Below are 22,680 nucleotides of genomic sequence, written 5' to 3' on the forward strand. Positions count from 1 at the left end.
TCACTGCCTTAAAATCCTCTGTGCTCTATTTTGTTCTCCAACCCCCATCTCTAACCATTAGAAACAACTGACCTTTTGCTATCTTCACAGTTTTGCCTTTTTCAGAATGTCATATAATTGAAATAATACAGTAGGTCGCCTTTTTAGTGTGACTTCTTTCACTTAGTAATACCCATTTAAGTTCCCTCCATATCTTTTCATGGCTTGATGGATCATTTCTTTTTAGTCTGGAATCATATTCCATTGTTGGGTATACCACAGTTTATTTATCCATTTACCTACCAAAGGACATGTTAATTGCTTCCAATTTTGGGTAGTTATGAATTAAGCTGTTATAAACATCTGTGTGCAGACTTTTTGTGTGGACATCAGTTTTCACTTTCTTTGGGTAAATACCATGGAGTGTGATTGCTGGATTATATGGTTTAGTCCTATAAGAAACCATCAAACTGTCTCCCAGAGTGGCTATACCATCTGCATTTCCACCAGCAATGAATGAGAGTTTCTGTTGTTCTATTTCCTCACCTGTAGTATTTGGTGTTGTCGGTTTCCCAGATTTTGATTATTCTAATAAGTGTGTGTGGTATATCATGGTTATTTTGATTTGCATTTTCCTGATGTGGCATAAGGTGGAACATCTTTTCATATGCTTATTTGGCATCTATGTATCTTCTTTTTTGAAGTATCTGCTAAGGACTTTGGCCTCCTTTTGTTGTTGTCGTTGTTTAGTTTTTATTTCATAATCATAAACTGAACTCTGCAATCTAGCTAGACTTGGAGGGGAGTAAGGAAAATATGGAACCCACGGAACTGCAACAAAAACACAAATATTATAGATATTTCAAGCAGATGGGGTAAGCGGGGTGCTCTCCTGCACTACAGGAGTGGTCTGGTAGCTAAGATAAAACATAAGTCAAATTTACTAGATTTGTCCACAGTCAGCAACGGTGGACTTCTTGCTTGTTCTTGCCATTCCTGGATCCAAAGCGCTCCATGGCTTCCACAATATCCTGCCTTCTCTCACCTTGCCAAAGACCACATTGCTTGCCATCCAACCACTCAGTCTTGGCAGTACAGATGAAAAACTGGGAACCATTTCTGTTGGGTCCAACATTTGCCACGGACAAGATGCCAGGACCTGTGTGCTTCAGGATGAAATTCTCATCATCAAATTTCTCCCCATAGATGGACTTGCCGTCAGTGCCATTATAGTGTCAGCACTCTGGCACGTGAATCCTGGAATAATCCTCTGAAAACAGGAACTTTTATAACCAAATCCTTCCTCCCCAGTTCTCAGAGCACAGAAGTTCTCTGCTGTCTTTGGAACTCATTGTGCAAAGAGTTGGAAGGAGACGTGGCCCAAGGGCTGGCAGTCCGCTGCGATACTGAAGAACACGGTGGGGCAGTGCTGGGAGGCTGCGTCTGCAAGGACAGATTTTGACCTATTTCAAATCAGGTAGTTTGTTTTCTTACTGTGCAATTTTAAGAATTCTTTGTATATTTTGAGTCAGAGTCCTTTGTCGGATATATATTTTGCTAATATTTTTTCCTAGTCTGTGCCTTTTCCTCTCATTCTCTCGACATTGTCTCTTACAGAAGTTTTAAATTTTAAAGAAGCCCAGCTTGTTAGTTATGTCTGTCATAAATCACGCCTTTTTTGTTGTGTCTAAAAAGTCATAGTCATACCCAAGGTCTTCTAGGTTTTCTCCTATATGACCTTCTATGAGTTTTACCATCGAGATGTTCTAATTTGGAGTAATATTTTCAGATTTATACTTACAAAGATTATACTGGCTATTGTCCAAGAATGTTTTAGAAGTACAAATGTGAATTCAGGGATATAAACTAAGGATCTACGGCAACTACTCAGGCCAGAAATGATGGTGACTCATACCAAGGTAATGATATTGGAGGCAAAGGCATGTGTATTTATTCCAAATTTAATAAGAGGAGAAAAGTAGAATTTTATAATGATAGAATGAGTCTTGATGACTAAGAAGAATGGATCATCACAACTGACTTCCATTGTACTGTCCTGGTTAATTCCATAGATTATGAAAGACTGTGGAGAAATAAGCATAACTAAAATTGAAATATAAAGTCATGATATACTGGATCACATTTTACCAAATCTTTTAGGCTTAAATGTGACTTAACATATCCAAAGCAAGTTTTACTTTTAGTGTCTGGTTTGGAAATACTATTTCCTATATATTGAGCACTGCTGAATTACATTATGGATTTTCTTGGTACCTAAATTTATCAAAGTGAAGTCTTGTTACACTTTCAATGTCACCTGGAAAAGAGAACTTCCAAAAAGTGAAGTAAGCAGTTGTTGCTTTGTAGAGGGCAAGTCAATGACTTGATTCATGACACCTTCAAATTTCTACATATGTAAAAGCAACAGCTTACACACTGGTGCTCAGAAAAAAATCCCCACATAATACAGAAAAATGTAACACATATATCTCCAGCATAAAATATATATTTTATGAGTAGAAAACAAAGCACTCAGAAATAATAAATAACCAACCATATGCAAATCACCAGCTAATCTAATTAAAAAAATAGAAAACCACAAAATATGAAATGGAAGAATAAAATAACCATCATAAGAGAAACATTTAAAACTCTTAGGATATTAGTTTTATACCTTTACTGAAATATTTTTGAAAATCTGAATGAAATTGATAACTCTCAAGGAAACTATAATTTACCAAATATCACCGCAGCAAGGAAACTCTAAGAGGTATTTCCATAGAAAACAAATACGTAATATTATCAAAGAGCATCTCCCCAAATAATTTTATAGCTAAATATTGTCAAGTTTAAAATCCAAATAATCAAAAGGATATGAAAAGGCATAGAGAAAGCAAGCACAACACTGCTGACACCTTATTAAAAACTGCACAAAGAAACATTCCTGGCAATCCTACCACCTTATGCAAAAATTCTTAAAAAATACTAGCAAGCAGAAGATAATACTGTATCAACAAAAATATATCATGATTAAGACTGATCCCAGTAATAAAAGGATGTTTCAACATTACTTAGAGTGACTATCATACATCTTCATTCAAAACCAAGACATTTTTAAAATGAAAAGAGTTACTCTTTCATACACACACACACACACACACACACACACACACACACACGAGGAATAGTCCAGGTCTATTTTGAGCAAACTGTTAGTCACTTTCGATTCATGGTATTTACAATATATTACATTTGTAATCTTATTTGTATTGGTGCAGCTTTTCTTTCACAACCACCTTCCAGGCTAGATATTAAACTTCAGATAGCAAGGACTCCAATATCTAATTTACTGTTATGAATGAATGAATGAATCTAGTAACTGGTATATTATAGAGCTAATTTAAAATTTGTTGAATGAATGAAGTAATTCAATATTAATTTATTGTTATCTCCTGCTATCAGTCTGATGATAACATATGAGATGTGCATGCATGGATATATATACACAGACTGAAAACACGCACAAACGTACTGTTTTATTCTTAAATATCTTATTTTTTTCCCCAAAGATTTTATTTATTTATTTGTCAGAGAGAGAGAGTGTGTGCGTGCACACACACAAGCAGGGGGAGGGGCAGGCAGAGGGAGAAGCAGGCTCCCCACTGAGCAGAGCCCCCACACAGTACTTGATCCCAGGATTCTGGGATCATGACCTGAGCTGAAGGCAGATGCTTAACTGACTGAGCCCCCCAGGTGTCTCTTAAATATCTTAAATTTAATAACATAGTTCATGATTGACTAAAAATACTGTATATGAGAATACAGAAAAATAGCATGCAGGAATATCTTACTAATGATTAATATGGAATATGAAAGTACTGGTGTTAGAACAAAGCAAGGGCTATATCAAGCAATTCTCCCCTGCAGAAAATAATAGTTTTTTTCTGATATTTCAAGATAAAGGAAAAAGAGAGGTTACATTTTCCAGGATTTTTAAATGCCTGAAAAATAATAAAACATGGTGAATAACTTATATAGTGTGCATTTTACCACTTTCATCTGGTATTCTTTCTTACAAACTATCAAAAAGTCCTCATTTAAGAAATCTACTTAAATAACTTCTAAATGATACTGTCCAAGTGGAGTAATCTTAAAACATGAGTGAAGAGTGTTATTATAATTTGAAAAATCATATATTTGGGTTTTCTATGAGTTTTAAAAATTATTTACTGAATTCATTTAAAAATTATGTGAGGAAATACTATATACACAGAGATAAATATATTATATTAAGATGATTTCATCCACTCTATTTTCATTGAAAGAATTACTCCTATAATAACTGATATTTACCTTACACTTATTTCCAGGAAAAAGACTGATAGAATGGTGTGGTGGAAATGGCATTGACTTTACAGGTAGGGGAAGTTGGCTCTGTCACAAACCAGTTCTATGAGGCAAGACACCCCTGTGATTTCACTATCTGGAATGCTATTATGAAGCTCCAAAGGTTTATTTGAAGTCAGTATATATTATTACCATGGGAGATAGGGTTACTGAGAGGATGATGTAACAGGAGTGAAAGTGCCTACCAAAACAGATAAAATATTCACTACACATTAATTTCCCACTCTCTCATCTTTCTTTCTGTCCTTCTTTTGAGTGACAAAATCATATTTACTGCTTATTAATAATAAAGTATCCCTTGTGGCACTTTAGTAAGGATGTATCTTCAAACTAATGTTGATCTTTTTTTTTTTTAAGATTTTATTTATTTATTTATTCGACAGAGATAGAGACAGCCAGCAAGAGAGGGAACACAAGCAGGGGGAGTGGGAGAGGAAGAAGCAGGCTCATAGTGGAGGAGCCTGATGTGGGGCTCGACCCGTAACTCCGAGATCATGCCCTGAGCCTAAGGCAGACGCTTAGGACTGAGCCACCCAGGCGCCCCAAACTAATGTTGATCTTGACCAATTAAACATGATGGCGGCATTAATGTTTTTTGGAAGAGGATGAAATAGGAATACCACAGAAATACAATGTTCAGCTGTACCAGCCAGTGACCAAAACCATAAAAACACATTTATATAAATTCTGCAGGATTAAAGACATCTGTCTCCTCCCAGAGTCTCCAGTTTTGTCTGAGTTTTCCATGGTTGGGTTCATCAACCACCCATGTGAAATTTTCAGTTTTCTGCTCCAAGTCCATCCTAAAACTACAATGTTACTGTCTTTCAGTTTTTTTTTTTGTTGTTGTTATTAATCCTAGTGATGTAACTTGTTCATTGAGGAATAATCCCAATGGTAACATCATTGGATAATAATGTGACTAATAATAATAATAGCGACCTACAATTTGTAGCAGAGTTCTATTGCACCTTACCTTGTGATTATTTCATTCGTTTTCCTGGCACAAGGAAAGGTTTTGTGAAATTCTCAAAACCTGTAACTCCCTGACTTTGTAGAATGATAAGTGACAGGGCCAAAATTAAACAGATTTTTTTTTCTTTCCTGATACTAAAGAGCTTGGTAAAACCAACAAACAAAAAGCCAAAGCAAAACAAAAACAAAACCATATGACAACCACAACTTCAGGGTAATATTGGAGTATAGGAAAGGCTGTTCTATGTTCCGGGGCTTGGAGCATTAATACCTTGTTTTCTGTATGTTCCAGACAGAAAAGCATCCTCAGAGAATCACTAACAATTTATTCTAGAAGGGGAAAAGAAGTTACAAAGTCAGTTACAGAAAAAGACATAAATACCCCCTGATGGAGAGGGTTGGTAACTAATTGAAATGCCCAATAAATATGTGGACTCAAGGTAAGAGAAAAATGAACTTAAATGGCAAGATGTGGGAATAAATTCATGAGGCAAACTCAAAAAGGTCAAAATCTGTGAAATATCAAGGTCTTTTGCATATTTCATGCATATTTATGCTAACCTTGAAAAAATAAACAGTGTTTGGATTTAAAATAGGTTTGGACTGAGAATGGGTCAGAATAACTTTGTTTATCATATTTTTCTTGGTTTAGATATATTCTTATATTTTAAATTAAAAAAAACTTTATTTTCAAATTCCTCTGGCAATGTTTTGTTTTTGAGCAAGGAATTTTTGGAAAACAATTAGAAAATGCTTTGCCATAGAATATTTCTCCCACCTTTGTTGACTTTGGAAAGATAAAAATATAAGTATCCAGAATTATAGTTGTCCCAGAATTTATTACCAGGAGCTGTCACTATACATTGAAGTCTTTTAGCACAAAAGATGTCCTAAAATAATGCTCAGATTTCATACATAGTCATATACAATATTACTTACAGTTTTAGGAATCTTAAGTGTTTATCTTTAAAAGCCTGCATCTAGTTTCTTTTTAAATTATTCCTTCAAATTTCAGCTTCATTGTGTATACTATCATCTTTGCAATAGTTATTTAACATTATTCTTCATTTCACTATTCTTGAGGAATATTAAAGAGAGAAAGAGCTGAAAGTGAATCCTAGAAAAACAGTAAAACTTTTCTACGTTTATTCATTCATTTCTGTTAGTAAGATTATTTGAGGGATCACAGGACTTTAGAATTGGAAGAGGTTTTTTATGAAGAAAAGGAACACCGGAATTAAAAGTACAATTTGTAAGATACAAGAGCACGTTTTCGGCAAGTCAAACACAAACTCTTTTGACATTTTATGGCCCGTTCAAACCTCACCCCTACATTCTTCTCCCTTGATTTGAACTTTTTTCAAATTTCCTTTTTTAAATGAGGTTCTATTTCAATTAGTGATATGGGAATAAGCAAGTAAGCATTCAGTATCAACTCTTTACGACTTGTTCACTTTCATTTCAGGAAATACTCCCAAAGTCACTTAACAGGAAACAAAAATTAGAATATACCTCTAACCCACTTGAGCTTGGTTCCTAGTGAAGTCATCAGGATATATTTTTAAACAGAGAAAAAAAAAATAAAATTCTGTTAAATTATACTGTCACACATTAAATGTACACAACTAAGATAATTAAATTAATAAACTCAAAATGAAGCAAGATATAGTAAAACAGATTATTCTCTCCTGGTTACTACTTTTCCTATAATTATTCTTCTTATGCTTACAACCATTCTTCCTATTACATGCATGTGTTTTGATAAGAATACTTTGTGTTAAATCTAGTAATATTTATAGAAAAATAATTAATCCCAAAGGAACAGATGGTTATTAATGTTAGCTTCTTGAAAGATCTCAATCTCCTTGTCTTGAAAGATCTCAATCTCCTTGTCAACAGTTACTCTTTCTATACTTTTCCATCAATACAATGGCCAGAGGGGGGGAAAATCATCATGACTATGATTTATGATGGCATGTTTAGGATACTTGGCATTCTCAACATAGGTTTAAATATTCAAAATTAATTAATGCACCCACCTATTTTAAGGATTTAAATAATTCAAGTAAAAATAAATTTAACTATAATCTATAAATAATTTTGTGTTAAAAACATTATTTCAAATAGTTAAAATAATTTAACCTGATTTGATATTGCTTATTTGCAAGTCTTTCCTTGAATTGGGGACCTTGGGCTCTGTTGTTACTGTTGGAAAGTTCCCAGTAAAGCGTAGATGCAAAATAATTGTCCCAGATAAATTTTTTATAATTCATTTTACTACACAGCATAAACAGTATACAGATCTTCCTTGACTTAAGGTGGGATTACATCGTAAGTAGAAAATATCTTAAGTCAAACATACATTTAATAACCCTAACTTACCATACATCATAACTTACTTTAGCCTACCTTAAACATGCTCAGAATGCTCACATTAGCCTACAGTTGGGCAAAATCATCTAACAGAAAGCCTATTTACGATAAAGTGTTGATTATCTTACATAATTTATTGAATACTGTACTGACAGTGAAACACAGAATGGTTGTAAACGTATCAGTTGTTCGCCCTGGTGATCACATGGCTGACTGGGAGCTGTGGCTGCTGCCCAGCCGAGCATCAGGAGAGAGGAAGTTACCACCGATCAATATCCTGGGAAAAGATTAATATTCAAAATTCAAAGTTTGATTTCTACTGAATGTGTATCAGATTTGCACCATCATAAAGTCAAAAAAATCATAAGCTGAATGATCATCAGTTGGGGACAGTCTGTACTATTTAACATAACACTAGCTGTTGTAATAGATAAACTCCAAAATCTTAGAGGTTTAAATTTATAGTGTCCAAGGAGTGTTGGCAGAGGCAGGAAGTGGGCTGCACTCAATGCCATCTTTTAGAGAACCAGGTTAACCGAAGCTCTGTTACCAACACATCCCCACACCAGTGCTATCAGCATCCAGCCAGTAAACACAGGAAGAGAATGCTTCACAGATGGGGCTTCCAAGATTGGGCTAGACTTGGATGTGGGATATATCAGTTTGCCCCACACTCCACTGGCTACCAGTCTGTCATATGAAAGCAGGATCCAGGGGTACGGGAAACAGCTGCCCCTTCTGTGTTACAAGTGTTGCTGGGCGGAATGAGGAGACCTCCGGCCCTGAGGCCTCTGCCTAGCCGTCCTCCGCTCAGTGCCAGAGGCTCCTAGTCTCAAAGCAAGAAAAGAATTCAAGGAAAGACAAGACGGTGGTTGAACAGTGCAAGTGAAGGGTTTATTAAGAAGAGAGTACACTCTGGAGCTGTGAGAGTGGGAGTGCTCAAGGGAGAGTTGCACCTGGAGTTTGAACCTCTATCTTATATCGACGGTTGATAATGAAGGGCTGGGATTTTTATTATTTGAGGAGGAGATTTCTTTGGGTGCTGGATTTCACATCTTTTTTGTTCCTTACTCGGTCAGGGCCTCTGACCTTATTTGTCTTGGATCTGTCTAGTTTGATCTGGCTTCTTGTGCCCTTGTTTGTTCCATGCAGCCAGGGCAGTTGCTGACTTTCCTGATAACAGGCCTTGATTCCCTCTTTGCACGTCTCCAGGCATCCTGTGAAAGCCTAACTAAGTGCCTACTCTAACACCAGGAGCTGTTTGATCAGTTCACCTAGAGGCAGAAATGACTGCTCACAAGGGAATGTATTCAGCTGAGACAGATGTCACAACACAAAGTCCAACGACTATGCATAAAGTATGTTTAGCACTCAACAACCAGCAAGAAGTCCCAGCAAAGGGAGAGCTCAAGAGGAGATGTGGAAGAAGGGAGCAAAGTTTGGGGTAGTTTGGTGCTTTTATTGTGAAGAGGGGTGAAGCGGGGGAGGGGGGCTTGTACCTGGGGCTTGAGACTATTCTTGATATTCCCACCCTTTAGCAGGAGCTAAAGGTGTGAGGGACTTCTTGATTGCTCAGATGTAGGGCAGTGTAGGAAGAGGGAGGGATGGGAATTGAAAAGCTGTCAACATTTAAACATCAAAAATGGAATCAGGCTAATTATCATAGTAGTCTAGGATTGTATGAGCAATCAGATCATTCTGATGGGCAATTAAAAAAATAAAGTTCCCTATTTGGGTTCTGTATCCAGTTGTAATGTGTGTGTGTGTGTGTGTGTGTGTGTGTGTGTGTGTGTGTGTGTGTGGAGGGGTGTTCCTTCATACCACCAACCAATTCTCCAGTCACCAGCTGAATGCCCTTAAAGTCAAATTAATTCTGACATTATCTACCTAGTGATAATGTCAGATACCACAGATTAAAGGCTCAATCCCACAAGAAAGCCCCTCACTCCACTTCAGATGCCAGCTGCAAGTCCAGATCATTACCTGTACTTCTCACTGACTAGCTAGGTTCCAACAACTTCCACCTCAGGTTTGATTAACTTGCTAGAATGGCTCACAGAACTTAGAGAAACTTTCACTTATTAAATCATCAGTTTATAATAAAAAGGTTTAATTCAGAAACAGCCACGTAGAAGAGAGGGATGATATAACAAGGTATGGGGAGAGGGCCTGGAGCCTTGGTGCCCTCTCCAAGCATGCAATTCTCCCAGCTCTCCCACACGTATTCACCAACCCAGAAACTCTCAGAACCCCATTCCTTGGGGTTTTTATAGAGGCTGCATTATATGGCATGACTGATTAAATCACTGCCCACTGGTGATTGATTCAACTGTAGCCCCTCCACCCTTCCTCCAGAAGCAGGAAGGTGGTGCCAGTGAAAATTTCAACCTTCCATTCACATGGTTGGTTCACCCCCAGCAACCAACCCCCATCCTTAGGTGTGTTCCAAATGTCACCTCATTCACATAATTTAAAAGACATTTTCAAGCTCTCATCATTTAGGAAATTGTAAGGGTTTTAGGAGCTTTTTTTGCCAGGAAAGGGGCAAAGACCAAATATTACCTATTATAAATTACAATATCACATTCCTATCAGGGAAAAAGAAGTGTTCCCTTCAACTGACCACTCTAGCAACCACGGTAATCGATTTAAAGATCCTAGACCATACCATAATGTTTTTGTTCCTATGTATTTGCACATGGTTCTATTTGTTTCTTTAGTTAAGAATGTTCTATTTACAAACCTACCCTCCATCCTGACCTGATGTAAAGATACCCAGTAACAAAATTTATAAGTAAGGTATTCTTTTAAGAAAGATTTTATTATAAGATCTCTATTTCACAAAGACAAGACTCTGTTGAATGATACTAAATGGATACTCATGGAGGAATTTGAAAAATTCCACAAATGTATTGGAGAAGATTCATTATTTTAAATATGATATTCTTCCATAAATTCAAATTCAGTGTTAAACCAAAAACCTTAAAAGGAAATATTTTTGTGTGTCGTTATATATACATGCATGTATATATAGTTTTTTGTGTGCATGTGTGTATATACACATGTGTGTGTGCGTGTGTATGTGTGCATAGCACCTGAAAAATACAATATCAGAATCAATTTTAAAAATGGCACTGCAGCAAAGATTAGACAGGAAAAGCAAGCACTTAATTTACCCTCAATCAGTACTAGCTCTTACTATTATTATTACTTGACTGTATGAACACTTAACTTTTTTTTTACACTTGGCATAGATCATTTTCTAATAATCAAAAGCTATTTTATAAATATAAAATTCAGTTGATTTAAAAAATCTGAAAAAAATCAAAGAGATTCAGCTTAAATAATATAGTTTATTTTATGGAGCCATTTCTGATCTCTGTGGTCATTCATAAATCCCTGAACAATGAATGCATCTCTTTCATCTGTCATGATATGACAGGTGGAACCTAGTTATTGTGAGGCATCTCTTATAAACCAGGTACTCTGCTAAGCATTAAGTGCATTATCTTAATCTTCAAAGTAACTCTATAAGGTGGGATATTTTATTGTCATCTTATAGATGAGGAATCACTTACATGCATTTACATAGCTTCTAAGATTTTGACCCAGATTATTCTGACTTCTAGGACCAAGTTTCCAAGTTTTAGCACCTGAAAACATATTGAGGTAGGTTATAAATATATATTTCATGAATAACTAAACTGATTAAATATATATATTCCACCATAATGTTGAAGGGAGCACAGCCATCTAGCTATTTCCATTTTATTCCCCTAAATTTCGCAATGCCTGTCTTTTGACTTCTTTTGGATGACATTGAGTTACCATTATATGCTTAAAAATGTCTGGAATGACATTTATATGGCATTGTCTCAGTGGATTCAAAGGAAGAAGAATCCACAAACAACAATCAGAATGAAAGGGGTGAACTTTCCAAGTTCCACTTTCCACATGGCAAAACACATCGAATAATACATTTACTGGTTAGAGTTCAGGCCACCTGGAGAATACACTTGAGGAGTTAAAGACAAGGATTTATGGGTTAGATTCACAGTTAGTTTGGAGCTTAGAAGAAAGTATGGCTGATGTTCTGCAGGTTTAACAAATTCCTCAGCCACATAAGGTCCATGTTCTATTTAACATTCTTTCAACTCTTCTCCTCAATGTTTCTACCTGCCCATATACTTCTATTTTTTTCCTCCCTTCGTTTTTCACATCTTCTATCCCCAAACACAACTCTCTTAGATCTATGGACATAAGTCGTTCCCTAAGACTAAAGAACAAAAGTGAAATTCTTATTTTAATTTAATAAACTTCATTATTTTATGAACCATTCCAAATTTTCTCAATCAGGCTCCAATTCTGGGTTATGGAATACCCCAGCAGATAAGGTAGGCTAATAATTGGATGAAACCAACCAGAGTTCATTTTTCTCAAAGTTTCCTATTTTTCTCATCCCCTGTTGCATTAGCACATAGGCTGTATATTATTTATCTTAGGAAGAAGTGTGTTCATTCAAAAAATTAAAAGAGGAAACGGGAGAGAGAGAGGAAGATGAAGAGCAGGGAAGAAAGAAGATGAGGGGCAGAAATAAAGGGAGGAAGGAAGAAATGAGAAATGAGCCTAGAAGACCTTTAAGGACATAATGATAGATACTTAGAGTCAGGAGAGACAGAAAGGAGATGAGAACAGCAAGATCAGTGGGATCCATTAGATGTTCTTGTTCTGTTTTTTGGGTAAAATTATATTAAAAGCAGCATACCAACCTCTACTTCCTCCCCCACACCAAAAAAAAAAAAAAAGGAAATTTATATTTTTTATCCAGACATAGGATACAATAGATTTCAACATTTTACGATGACATCAAAGCAGCAGAGAGATCACTATATCCCAAAGATATGTTAGAGAAGCAACAAGGAGAGACACGGGCTACAAAAAGCCCGGAGATGCAAATGAAGGATCTGGAGTTACTTCTATGAACTAAGGGCTTGGACTAGATGTAAGACCCCTCTCCCCACTCCTCTAGCACCTACCTTAACAAAAAGGAGCTCAAAGTAGATATAGATTTGACTTTTCTAAAAATGAAAGGATATTGGGGCGCCTGGGTAGTGCAGTCGTTAAGCGTCTGCCTTTGGCTCAGGGCGTGATCCTGGAGTTTCGGGATCGAGTCCCACATCAGGCTCCTCCGCTGGGAGCCTGCTTCTTCCTCTCCCACTCCCCGGCTGTGTTCCCTCTCTCGCTGGCTGTCTCTCTGTCACATAAATAAATAAATAAATAAAATGAAAGGATATTATACACATCACATAGTTGAGAATCATGCCCACTTAAGTTGAAAAAATAAAAATATATCGTAGGCTTGATGGAGCTGGAAACAAAGGCTTTGCTATGCAGAGAAGTACAAGCTAGTGACATGATTTACAGGGCTCTAAGTGTTAGCTGCCTTGGCTGCCTTATAATGAACTACTCTTTGATTTACAGGGTTATCACATCTGGAGACGGAATAGTTTTAATAATGAAAGAGTTGCAAAGTGGCCCAAGAAAATATAACATATTTTTATCCTGAAATTATAGTAGCATTTTAGGACTATATATCAGTTTTTATTGTGAATGCATTGACCTCTGAAGCCTTGAATGCCATCTACAGATACTTCAAATAACTATAGCTAGCTTACTTTAGGGATTTCATTATACTTTGAGGATTCTGATTTTTGACTAATTCTTAGAAATGTCCTTCTGGAGAAGTTATCCAAATGTACATCTTAGGTTTCAACAATTCTGTTTATAGGGAAGTAGATCCTTAGAACTTATTTTTTCGATTAAGGGGACAGCTTGTCTTTGTGAAATGGAATCTGTATGTCCTTTTAAAGAAATAAATAATTCTTAACTTTCAAATTTTCAACTTTCAGTTGCAATAACTGAACTAAATGACAATCTAGAACAAGAATACTGTCATGGGTAACTCATATAAGAAAGAATAAAGTTTGGGGCGCCTGGGTGGCACAGCGGTTAAGCGTCTGCCTTCGGCTCAGTACATGATCCCGACGTTGTGGGATCAAGCCCCACATCAGGCTCCTCCACTATGAGCCTGCTTCTTCCTCTCCCACTCCCCCTGCTTGTGTTCCCTATCTCGCTGGCTGTCTCTATCTCCGTTGAATAAATAAATAAATCTTTAAAAAAAAAGAATAAAGTTTTGTTGTAAAGGTGAGATTTGTGTATACGCTTCATAACGTTCAGTTATTTAAGAATTAAAAAAAAAAAAAACCTTTCTAAAAGATACGTAATCCAATGTAAAACATAAAATCCAGAGGATTTTTTAGCTTCAGTGAGGTATAACTGCCAAATGAAATTATAAGATATTTAAAATGTACAACATGATGATATATGTTATACACTGTGAAAGTAAAATCTTGCAGATTGATGTCAATAAATATTATGCTATATTCCTCTGATTTTATGCCACATATTTTTTCATATATTAAGATCACAAGCTGAGATACATCTCATAGTCAACGGCATCTTGGAGTGGGGACTTTTGTCTAAGGCAGCAGTCATGAAGTAGCTATCATTGATCACACAAGTTCTTAAAATTACCAGCATCAAGACTTGCAGAATGAGTATGAGTACCTGTGAGCAAAATCTTAAGGACAATAGCACAGCACCAATCCGAGGGAGACAAATAATATGAAAAGGAGGGAATAGAAGTCGTGATCTAGAAATATGTTTAGAAATATTCCCAAAGCAGGACTCAAAAGTTCTCTTGGTGTATGTAAGTGCAAATGTGCTTAAGAACTTGGAATCGATGGCTACCAGTTCTTTATGGATTCCTTTAAAGTGCTGCAACACCAATGTCTTTGGTGGTACAGTCTTATGTAGAAGAAAAACTGACATAAAGAACTCTGAGTAGCAAAGTATTTCAGAAGCATTTGATTCTAGATGTGAAAAGATTTTAGAAATACCTTATCTAATTTATTATGCTTGTATTTTCCTGGTCTTGTGTTTACATTCAAGTGATCCAAGTCTGTATTTAAGGAAGCATAGCATAGCTTATTTGATAAGTATGAAAAAACACTGTATCTATTTTTTTTAACATTCTTAGTTATATATCAATAATGCAGCTTCCTAGAATATACTGGGTCTTAGATTTGGTGAAATATAAAATGTGTCTCTATGTAAGACAGGGCTAAGTCAATATAAGCACGCTTCTGTATATATTCATACCAACTATTTAACTATATATGTAGTCAATATATTTTTGTAAAGTACGCTTGATAGTCTTTAAATTATTTGGTAACTTTAGGCATGTGTTTTTAAAATCTCCCTTAGTTTAATATATTATAAAAACTACAGTCTATAGAAAAATTAAAGTAATACTACACAAGAACTTTTTAACCTTTATATTTTTTTAGGTAGACCTGTGGTTACTGAAAACTATGCATTCTTTACAGTTTTATCCAGAGCTCATTTTACCCAAATACATATTGATTCATTACGAAAGACTGACAAGAAAAGGAGTCCCGTTCACAATGCATTGAGTATCCACTATCCCTGGCACTGGGCTAAGTGTTAAAAATACACAGATGGATATATAGCACATTGTCCTTAATTTACTTCCAAATTGAAAGTGGATATTATGTATATCTCCATATTTCAATGTGATAGAATTATATACCAACTAGTTCTGAATGAGGTGGTGCTTAATATCAGATACAGAACTATGAAATCTGCGGCAGGAAGAGATTTATTGAATTAGCAAGAACTCAGAAGGGAATGTTACAATGAATTTGGTCATGAATGATAAGTTGGATTTCACCAGTTAGTGAAATGCAAAAGGTTGTTCCTGAAAGAACATGAATAAAGGCAAGTATGCATGCTGAAGGAACAAATCATATAAATGGCATGCAGGATACAAATAAAAATTTTGTACCTGAGGCTGGAAAAGTATGTTTTTAAGGGACCTGAATTAGTGCCATTTAACATTCTCCTCAATGTCCTCAGAAGAATTTCTTTTAAACAAGCATTTTTTAGATGATTTACATTAAAAAAATTATTTTGTTTCCAAATTTGAATTCTTTTCACTTCCAGTTATCAGTCTCTTTATATTAAAATCATAAAAGGATATCATTGTATATTCATCATATTGCCAAATATTAGACAGTCTTCAGTACCTAGTATTGGTGAACATGTGGAGCACTGAAATACCTAAGTACTACTATTGGTTAGGTAAATCCTTACTTAGGAAATTTTTTGAAGTCATAAAGTGAAATTAAAAGTACATGCACTTTAAAAAAAAATTATGGTAACACTTTTTAACTGATCATGCTTAATACAAACTCTAAGGGTAAATAAGAAGAAAGCCAGGCCAGAGCCTGAAAGTCAAGTTAGAAATGTATTTTAGCTGTTGATATAAGAGAACCATGGGCCAAAAATCAAAACTGCCATGAATTTGGAGAAAGGGGTATGGGAGGTATTGGACTCAACAAAAATTTGAAGACTGGAAGCCTATAGTGGCTGATTGGTTATACAAGATGAAGACAGATCTCCCACTATAACTTTTGAAAGCCGTATTTCTACATCTAAATATTTCTATATTAATATGTAAAAACAGGTATGGGCAATAGGAGGTGATTAATAGATAATTCCTAGTTTAAAAAAAACACATTTATTTCATAGTTCTTTAAGGAATTCAGAAGAGTGTTTTTGTTGTTGTTGTTGTTGTTGTTTTTTTTAATATGAATCACCAGGATGATCATCACTAGTCACGGCTTTATTTTCTCTATAATACACTCTGGAGTGTTTTCAATTTGCTTTATAAAATAAATTTACAGCAATAAATACAATTTTATGGTGCTATCATCTGTGTTATGGATGAAAGAATAGGCAAAAAAAAATAATTGAACTAAATTTTAATTAAAAATATATTTGGAAAAAAACAAAATACTTTTGGTCAACAGAGTCAGCAGCTGAATTTTTATAGAATTTTCTTTTTTTCCCCAGGTATTCTCATTAGTACATTTTCAGGTAAGGTGTCTATTCCTAGGCCATCTTTTAATGGGTAAGGAAAATAATTCCCCTAGACCTTAAATCAATGAGCAATGGCCTTAGACAGACAGGAAGTGGTAGATCTCAGAACTAGAATTCAGTTTTAAAAACCGCTATACAGAATTTGTTCCACTTAGTCACACATATAGCAATATCAACATTACATATCTTTCCTGTTTGCCGGAACTGACCTTCCAAAGAGCCTGAAAATACATATGAAATATCTTTATTTATATGGGCTATTTGCTTTGTGCCACTCAGGGATGCATATATTTTATTTTCTATAAGGGCAAAAAGGTCATAAATTATTTCTTGGTCAGTAAAATGTGTTATTTTGAGATATAATCACATGTAGCATTTATTATTATATTTTACGTTTAGAACATAATTTTATTTTAATGTGTTTTAATAAAGCTGTTACTACAAGATACCTTTCTGTGAACAAAGGCTAATTAAAGGTCTATGTAATGAAATATTCAACTTTTACTGTATTTATTTCTGAGTCCCTTGGGGCTTCTAATTTCATTTCCTAAGATATAATTTTTTCATTATATATGGACATTTTATTTGATGCAGTAAAGTGCATCTTTACTACAGCTAGTGTTTTCCCATTGGTGATCTTGGTCAGTATCATGGAGTATTTGATTGTTTTTGTCCCTCTGAGTAAATAAGGGAAGCACTCCATCTCACCAGAAAACTCATAAACCTGACTCCTTTTAAAAGTGAGTTCATCCTATAAATCTCTTTTAGTCCACTGCAATCTCCTACATTGTTCTTTTAGACCAATAACTGTACACTCTCAACATAAGTGAAAAAAATGCAATGTGTATTTACTAAGAAACAATGGTTTTGAGAGATTTAGTTCCAAAATTTATATTCATCTCATATTGTTCAAGAAAATAAATGCGATGAGAAGTGCCATTTCTAATATTGCAAGCACGCTTGGAGAGTTCTTAATAAAATCATAGTGACAAAAGGAAGTGCTTTGTCCTCTGCTGGTTTTGCTAGAAGGAAAATGCAATAAACTGTTTTCTACCATCCTTGTACCCAGGTAATATAAGTTACAGGGATTTTAAAGGGTATGAGTTATAAGAATCCTTATCAAGTAAAACTTGCCATAAACTAAATCTACACTGTGACTCATGTGGATTACTGATCCCAGGAAAATGACCTAGTTCAACTTCTGCAGACATTTTCAACATTATTGTGAGGAGACTACCTATTTTTGCCTTTGGGCTTATGAATCTGAACTTCTGATTATAATGACAATATGGAAGAAGTTGTTGAGTCAGGAGAACCCAGGCGCCTACAGTCATTGTTTAACAAAGGCTCCGCTGCTTATAAAAAAGCCCAGATAGCTACTTCTGGGGATTCCAAGGCATTGCAGTCAAATGTAAAATATACTCCCCCTTTATCACTACTGTTTTAAAAGACATTTGCAAATCACCCAAGAGGTAGAAGAGATTCTTAAAGATGTCTAGTGGAAGTGTGTGCCAACATCTATCTGAAACAGTAAAGAGAGGATTCCCAGAACAAATCCCCCGCTCTCAGGTAAGGCAATGCAGCTTCCTTTCCTGCCCTTAAAACTGAAATAAGAATCTTCAATCAGGGGCGCCTGGGTAGCGCAGTCCTTAGGCGTCTGCCTTTGGCTCAGGGTGTGATCCCGGCATTCTGGGATCGAGTCCCACATTGGGCTCCTCTGCTGGGAGCCTGCTTCTTCCTCTCCCACTCCCCTGCTGTGTTCCCTCTCGCTGGCTGTCTCTCTGTCACATAAATAAATAAAATCTTTGAAAAAAAAAGAATCTTCAATCAGACTTGTGTTGGATTTCTTTCCCTACAACTCAAGTGGTAAAACATTTTAATGCTACTTATAAGGTTAACCAGAGAATACAAAACATTGTTCAAACCTTTCATCAACATATGATTACATTATTGAATGAATGGATGAATGAATGGGTGTAGAATGTATATGCGTGTTTTTGTGTAATAAAATTAGCCTGGATCATTGGATCATCACTCTGTGGAGTCCTCTGTATTACTTCCTAGGTATTCTACTAAAATTATGTTTATAAATCTATCCCAAGTAAACTATGTATCTTAAATACAGAGCTATGTATCTATGTATCCATCTACATATATGTGTACATTTTCATTTTTGTAGCACTAGCACTTAGCACTGTTTATTGTGAATGTCACACTTCAAAAATATCAATCAGAACTAATAAATCATATTCAATTATATATATGTATATGTATACATATATATATGTATATAAAAGCACATGAGCAGGAGGTGGGGGAAGGGCAGAGAGAGAGAGAGAATCTTAAGCAGGCTCCACACTCAGGAGGGAACCTGACTTGGGGCTCAATCTCAAGACCCTGAGATCATGACCTGAGCTGAAATCAAGAGTCAGATGCTTAACTGACTGAGCCACCCAGGCACCACTATATTCTATATGCTTTGAAAAATTAGACATTCAGTAAAATGTCCATGTATTGTTTCTTTTGCATATGAAGTTTCAGGAAAATAAGCAGTTTGTGTGATTATCAAATATTAAACACTTCGTGACAAGAACATAAGTTTTTGAGGGATGCTGGAAAGTTAGTTTGGTATCTTTAAGGCAGAAACCACTTCAGGGAAATTTTAAGTCCTTACAAAAAGAACTGAGGTGAATTCCAAACAGATCTGAGGTCAGGGCTTCTGGTGGCCTCTGACTCTTTGTAAGACACCTCCTGAAGCATTAAATTTCATCACATCTATATATTTTAGGTATAAAATCTCTGCACTAAAATTTTTGCTAGATAATCTGACAGATAATCTTTTAACTGATTTGCAGAATTCTGTAAGTAGACAGATAAACTGTTTCTCCTTTTATTAAGAAACATAAAGATTTAAGGGCATCTGGGTGGCTCAGTCGTTAAAGCATCTGCCTCTGGCTCAGGGCGTGATCCCAGCGTTCTGGGATCGAGCCCCACGTCAGGCTCCTCTGCTGGGAGCCTGCTTCTTTCCTCTCCCCCTCCCCCTGCTTGTGTTCCCTCTCTCGCTGGCTGTCTCTGTCAAATAAATAAATAAAATCTTAAAAAAAAAAAGAAACATAAAGATTTAAATGATATCAATTAGGAATACCAAAAAGAGGATTACTGTGTAACAGGACATTTATCCAGCAATAAATGATTGTCAAATGCCTTCTGAATTCTTATACTTTCAATACTCAGAGGATCTTCAGTTGTCCTTTTTGGCAAGTATCACACATAATTGCAGTTGGCATATAATTTCACCAACAGAATCGATTGGGAAAAAACATATTTTCTTCCTTGGAAAAAAACAATTCTATATATTTTTATTATTCTCCTTCAGAAATTATTACCTAAATAAGTAGTATTATTCTTGATAAAGTATAATGTATTTAATAATTCTTCTTATTTTGTGCATCAAAAATAAAAGGTCCTCATCTATAATTTGCAAAGGTAATGACATATTTTCCTCTGGACAAGCTGCTGCATAGCAGGTACATCAACATGCTGACATATACATTGTTGACATAACATGGAAGAGTAGGTGTGATATGGCAATATAAAACCTCATAATCAGGAAGCACTAGTAGCAATACATGCCCTCCTTAATATCCATCACTGGGCTAACCCATCCCCCCACCCTCCTCCCCTCTGAAACCTTCAGTTTGTTTCCCAGAGTCCATAGTCTCTCAGGGCTCATCTCCCCCTCTGACATCCCCCTCTTCATTTTTCCCGTCTTTGCCCTAATGTCCTCCATGCTATTCCTTATGCTCCACACATAAGTGAAACTATATGATAATTGTCTTTCTTTGCCTGACTTATTTCACTTAGCGTAATTCCCTCCAGTTCCATCTATTGTGATGCAAATGGGGGTATTCATCCTTTCTGGTGGCTGAGTAATATTCCATTGTATATATGGACCACATACCTCTTTATCCATTCGTCTGTTGAAGTGCATCTCTACTCCTTCCACAGTTTGGCTATTGTGGACATTGCTGTTATGAACATTGGGGTGCAGGTGCCCCTTCTTTCACTACATTTATATCTTTGGGGTAAATACACAGTAGTGCAATTGCTGGGTCATAGGGTAGCTCTATTTTTAACTTTTTCAGGAATCGCCATACTGTTTTCCAAAGTGGCTGTACCAACTTGCATTCCCACCAACAGTGTAAGAGGGTTCCCCTTTCTCCACATCCTCTCCAATATTTGTTGTTTCCTGCCTTATTAATTTTTGCCATTCTAACTGGTGTAAGGTGGTGTCTCAATGTGGTTTTGATTTGAATATCCCTGATGGCTAATGATGTTGAAAATTTTTTCATGTGTCTGTTAGCCATTCATACGTCTTCTTTGGAGAAGTGTCTGTTCATGTCTTCTGCCCATTTTTTGATTTGATTGTTTTTTTGGTGTTAATTTTGAGAAGTTCTTTATAGATCTTGGATATCAGCCCTTTATCTGTAATGTCATTTGCAAATATCTTCTACCATTCCATGGGTTGCCTCTTTGTTTTGTTGACTGTATCCTTTGCTGTGCAGAAGCTTTTTATTGGGTGTTATATGCAAACAATGAAGCATGGAACATTACATCAAAAACTAATGAAGCACTGTATAGTAACTAACATAACAATTAAAAAAAGTCAAAGTTTTGCTTCTGGTGGATATTATCTTAAGTCTTTCTCCCTCTTTTTTGAAGTTAAATAGGTGATGGGGATTAAGGAATTTACATGTTGTGATGATCACCAAGTATTGTATAGAAGCGACAAAGCACTACATATTGTACACCTGAAACTAATACCACACTGAATGTCAATTAAAAAAACAAACAAACAGACAAACAAAAACACTTGGAGCTCAGTGTTATATTTATTAATTTAAAATTAAAATGTAATAAATAAATCTTATCTCAGTGATTATTGGGTATGACTTCCTTGGGAAGTTTTAAAGTTATATTCTTAAAGTATTTTTCAGGAAGGAAAGGACAGGAAGATCATGGTTCCTTGCCCTCAAAAGTATGTACTTTGTGATTTATTTTCATTTCCTCGTCCCTACTAGTCACCTGTTAAAAAAACTAAAGTATGGATACAAAATTCTAACAAAATATCACTTTGTAAATATTTTTCAGCATTACCACCAGAACTAAACCAGTCTATTTTGCTTCCCAGGTAGGCACATTGAATGTCATAAGGCAAATGGCCAAAACCCCCTTCCTTTGTTTCTCTTGTGAATTAAAGTAGCGTATGTTCTCTTCCTGTTTGAGTATGAGGTCTTGGTACCTAACCCAGCATCACCTCACTTGCATATTAATAAAATGAACTGAGGACTACAGAGTGAGTCAGCAAAGATCCACATGCAAATCTCTCCAGATACTGCTAGTCAGATTTTCTATATCCTAGGGGGCAGCATGGGAACTTGCATTGTTCCCTCTGGTTGATTCACTGACCACATGAATAAGCTTGTAGATGAATAAATTTCTTTCTCCTCCTGGTTAAGTGAAAGTGCTCATAAATAATTCTGTAACTCAAGAGAGAAGATACAGTTGCAAATTTCTTAATTGTATATAAATCAATAGGGCATTTGCTGGTGACAAACAAAGCAGAGAGTGCTGGTGGCATAGAGATGATGACCAGCTATAAGCTGTATTTGCACATCAATAGCACTGCTGTAACTGCTGTAACTATCAGAGCAAGCTTAACTGCAAAGGATAATTCATTTGATTTCCATTGTCCTTAATGAGTTTGTTGGGGAAAGCAATTTTTCTTCTGTTAATACTAAACTTAATCTTATGTTTCCTTAGCTTCAAAGTGTGTGTGGGTTGGACATAGACAGAACCTGAGATTGTTGATACACAGTGAACTGAGAAATCAAGGCTGGAGACGGAATCATGTGTGCTGAA

The 22,680-nt window shown here is 35.8% G+C and overlaps 1 pseudogene; it reads right to left on the reverse strand.

The window, feature by feature from the left end:
* Window positions 1-922: 922 nt before the first annotated feature.
* The window catches only part of LOC109489723, a 34,318-nt pseudogene continuing 12,560 nt past the window's right edge, over window positions 923-22,680 (reverse strand).

This window comes from Ailuropoda melanoleuca, chromosome 7 (assembly GCF_002007445.2).
Source record: "Ailuropoda melanoleuca isolate Jingjing chromosome 7, ASM200744v2, whole genome shotgun sequence".
Classification (NCBI taxonomy): domain Eukaryota; kingdom Metazoa; phylum Chordata; class Mammalia; order Carnivora; family Ursidae; genus Ailuropoda; species Ailuropoda melanoleuca.